The following is a 5,202-nucleotide window of genomic DNA, read 5'->3' on the forward strand; positions in this document are numbered from 1 at the left end:
AAATTAATATGTAGGTCGCAACATTCGGTGTGGGTCGTTTTAACGTACGAAAGAAAAAAAAAACTCATAGTGGATTGTCTAAACGTTCATTCTTTTATGAAATTGTAAAATACACTCATTTTGTATGGAATAAATTACAAATATATATTTTTTTCTGTGATGTAACTATAAATTACCAGTTTTCGGACAGTATGCGCCAAGGTTTGCCTAATTTCATGATTCTTGGTGTACCCTATAGGTTTGATTGCCTTGTGTAATATCGAAATATCGCAAAATATGCGACAAAACGGTCATATTTTTTGATCGCGTTAACGTATAAGTTTGATTTTTTTTCTCAGCTGAAAGAGACCGGTGACTTGGGTATTAGGTATAAATTTCAACTTGATACTTTTACGCGTTCCTGAGAAAAAGGGTCTTGACAACCAGACAGACAGACGGACAACAAGGGTTCCATTTTTACTATGAAATTAAATTATGAAAAAAAGATTGTTTAACAACATTGTTAAACAATCTTTTTTTCATAATTTGACGTGAAGGAGTCATTTTTTAGCGTTCCGTCATCAAAAGGTAAAAACGGAACCCTTGTTGTCCGTCTGTCTGTCAATGTAAGTACATAACTTACAACCGGCTCCTCCAATCACAATTTTAATTGAAAATTAATATATTACATTACAAGGTTTTGTAATTTGATTTGATTCATCAATGTTATGTAAAAAAATACATAATTTGTATGTAGGTGAGGTATGTACCTTACCTACATACGAATTATGTATTTTTTTGTAAGGTAATATATTAATTTTCAATTAAAATTGTGATTGGAGGAGCCGGTTTTAAGTTAGTGCTTAAAAATTAGGTTTAAATCAAAATTAGACCACGTTTTTGTTTGTATTTAAAGATAAATATATAGACTATGATTTCGTATAAAGAAACGGGACAGAGCTAAATAACTCTGTCCCGTTTCTTCTCATGTTATCTTTTGTCCCTCATCGTGTGGTCTTACAAAATCCCAATCTACCGCTTTATATGAGATTGTATGGATATATAATGTTCTAGAACATTTCTATAGTCAAAATCAAATTCAAAAGCATTAATTGCAAAATCTGTGTTTTATACATGTTATTACCATACATACATATACAAGAATGGTACCTACCTAGATTTTAATGAGAGTTTTCAACAGATGCAATATTTTTCAATAACAAAATTATCAACAAATTATCAAAATTTTAATTGAATTACATTTACATAACTATAACAATGCTTTTTCATTGTTTTGGTATCATAATCAATTTACTCATTTTGGTATATCCACGGTATACATAGAACACTCGTTCAGCCATTTTTTTGTTTCTGTTCAAGAACTTATCTATCAAGATAATGGCATTAGTAACCTACTCCGTACAACGCATAGTATCTAATAATTAAATGCGAAAGTTCACGTAAAAAACGGATGTCCAGGATTTAAAAAACAATAAAATACCTAACTGCACTGGCCACCAAAATTGTATTAGAGAAATAAGTTGACAACGTTATTCTAATTTCAAATATTTTTCGCTGTCAAGAAAATTGCCGCCGATAGTTGAGTTGTATTTTTGGTTTCCAATATATATATTTACGTTTTAATTGCCACTACACAAGAGTTTCATTTATTACGACCATAGATATTGTTCAACGGATGAGTAAATTTTTATGAAATTTGATATTGAGGTACATATAGATGCTGATTTACAAATAAATGTTTAGAGTGTTGTTGTTTTATAAATAAATGTTTTATCTATCTATCTATCTATGTAATACCCTTTGATAACACATAGGGTACTTTTTATCTTGAAAGTACGCGATTCTCGTATGATTTGGTCAAAAAGTCTGATAGTCGATGGCGCTTTATAAAGTAGGTATATGGCGCCACTGTACATAAAATGTAAGTTTTTTTTTTTAATAATTACGCGCGTAACACCGCGGTGTGCGGCAAGTACACAACTTGAAATTAAAACAAGAAAGACACGTAATTTTTTCGGTTATATCCAGCATATCTTAATAATTAACTTGTCTTAATTCAATTTTGTTTATGAAGTGACACATAATGTTTTATGATACTTTACATGTAATGGTGTGCGATAAAAAAAGACGGTCAAGGAAGCGCAGTAATGAATATTACGCAGTTAAAACACGGACAAAATCTCTACCGATATATTAAAAATTAATAATGGTGAGCCCTTCTAGCATAATAGTGACGAACGACAAAGACGGCGCAGTGTTTGTTTATCATCTGGCTACCAGCTTGTTTTTTCCCCGGTTTTTACCCTGGTTTTACCCGAGCGAAGCCGAGACGGACCACTAGTATATTATAAGTACGTACCGAATTAGGAAACGTACACATATAACGTGACAAAAGCTACAAACTACTGGTAAATTCCACTGATGTCCATAGTATTTCGAGACAAGCCACTCCCCCATCCCCATACATTTTTGTGTGACGCTTGACCATTCGAAAATATTTGCAAACAGAAATTATAACAGAAAATGTTCGCACAAAACGTAAAAACTACTGGATGGAATTTGATGCGGTTTCACAGCTGTGTATCGGATGGTCTAAATTAAAATCTTATATAGGCTTAATAGCGATATGTTACGAATTATTTATTATGAAGTTTTAAGGTTATCTTTTCTTACAAATTAATGCTTCTAAGAATATGTCTTCGCCTTAAAACTTTTACGTACTTGAAATGTCGTTGTGGGCGTGGAAACCTTGTCGCTCGTAGTCGGACAACATCAAAAATTGAGTGACAAAATTTATTTGACGTGTTGGGATTTATCGATAGTATTGCATTATCGATGATTTGTACCTTAAACGGATCAGCTTAAAAAACCCCCTAAAATTTGGAAGATTCAGCTGTGATTTTACAACCGGCTGTCTGACGTCAACCCTCCTTGGGAATGCTATTGTTATCTCTCTGCTGCCTAGGCTGTGTGTCCCTTAGTCGCCTCGTATGACATCCAAGGCATATGGAGTGGGTATTCTAGGGCGGAATCATACGTCACGATAAACTACGTAATACTAACACTATGTCTTATTTAATACCCGGTAATTTGAATACAATGCTTGCGAATATTTTGACATTTAATTGTCAAAATAATTGTCAATAGACAAATTTAAAAAAATAAATTTAATTATGAAATGCGAGTATGTTACCATCGTAACTAATATTATAAATGCGAAATAAAAGTAAGTTTATTTGTTTGTTACCTCTTCACGCTCTACTCAACCAATGTTCTTGAAAATTTGCACACAACAAATTTGTAGTTTGAAGTATATACTTACGGAGAAGGACATAGGATACCCGGGATAAATCCCGGAAAAATAACTGTTTCCGTGGGAAATTAACGCGGGCGAAGCCGCTGGCAAAGGCTATAGTTATAGTTTTTTATAAAGTGTGCAAATATTCATGGTAACGAAAAATACAGATTATAATAAAAAAAATTGATGACGTCTTTGATTTTGGCAGGTTTTTATTGTTTTTAATCACGATACTGGGTTTTCCCTTACTTTAAGAAGTCGCCTACTATTGGATCTTAATTTCGGTAAAACCCGATGTGAGAGCAAAAAAGTTTTGTTTGTCTGTAAGTAAAGTCGTAAAGTCGATCAAGGTAACGAGCGAACGTGATAAAAAATAAGAGATTTGTGATAGTTAACTAATTACTTATAATGTTTATAGGATTATTTGTGATTGCTTCAAGAAAATATTTGCAGTGAAAAATATATACGACGTTGACAGAAGGAATAGGCGGGAACGATGTTGAATGTTTATTACGCAAAGCTCAGCGCAGATGGCGCAACTAAGGTACACAAACATTGCCAATGGAGGCAAAAAGCGCCAATTTTCAATATTTTTGCCGATTTACGATCAAAAATTCCTTCTACGCAATCGTGGTGCGACTTTAAAGGAAAAAGGAAGGATTTAGTGGATTATCCTCAAAATAATAACACTACTTATTTTAGATTATATTCTGCATTATTTGGTGAACTGTGGTCATAAACTGATATAAACTTAATTTTCACTGAAGATATTACCAGTATGAAGTACATATTTTAAAAATTCTTCACGTGTGAAGTGTTCCGACCGTTTACTGGCTCAAGAATTTTACAGCGTGAGGCGTATCCCATAGTTTTCGAAGTTTTTTATCTTATGGAAAACGATTTTTCCCAATATGTTGGCACCCGAATATGCTACATTGTTGTATATTTTCACAAACGAATGCTTACACAATGAAAGGATTAATAAAGTACTCTAAAATAAGCGTATTAATCGACATAGCAAAAGGCGGCAAAGCTTTTGTGTACCTAACATACAGTGGTGTACTCTGGCGGGATAAATGTGCAGTAATACTCTCCATTAAGTCATTATCAAAAAAATGTTGCTAGTTATAAAATAGCAAATGGTTGTGTTCATTCATTTCTTCATAGTCGTATTCCTCATGGATGAGGGTCGTGGTCATTACGTGTAATGAAACACACACAACAACTTTCTTAGCGCTATTTAATGGAGTGGTTTGCCATTGCCTCCTCAATTCCACACACAAGTTAACCATCAACCAGTGTGCAGGTTTCCTCACGATGTTTTCCTTCACCGGAAGCAAGTGGTGGTCGATGAAAGTGTCAGTTAATAAGGTGTGACAGTGACAAAACATACTTCAGCTTAAAGTACAAGGGTACGAAAAGTGTTTATGTAAACCCCATATTGAGGAGAAATTTCTCAAAATTATTCTTTTCAACAATTGATGTTGAATGTTTATCAAAACTCGATACGTTGTTACCAGTGATTCTTGGTAGACTACTGATAAAGCTGTGTTTATTTGAGAATTCATATTCTCTCTCACTTATACTGTAATATACTTACTATAATTTTTTTTTCTTTCATCAGCACTCGATCTCAATCATAATATTTTTCTGTATACATTTTATCTATTTATTTCACATAAAATCGCGTAATGCTTAAAAATGTTTTGAAGAGACATTAAATTATCGTGTTCAATTATGTTATTAAATTTTAAACCCCAATCATTTATCGATTTAACAAAGACTTACAAATGGTTAAATAACTTATTGCATAATTGGAAAATCTAGAAAAAGTAACAATTGTGAATACACTCTTACAATAAACAGTTTTCTTTTACGTCACACCCACATGTGACCATTGTGTT

Source organism: Plodia interpunctella, chromosome 28 (genome assembly GCF_027563975.2).
Source record: "Plodia interpunctella isolate USDA-ARS_2022_Savannah chromosome 28, ilPloInte3.2, whole genome shotgun sequence".
In the NCBI taxonomy this organism is placed as follows: Eukaryota; Metazoa; Arthropoda; class Insecta; order Lepidoptera; family Pyralidae; genus Plodia; species Plodia interpunctella.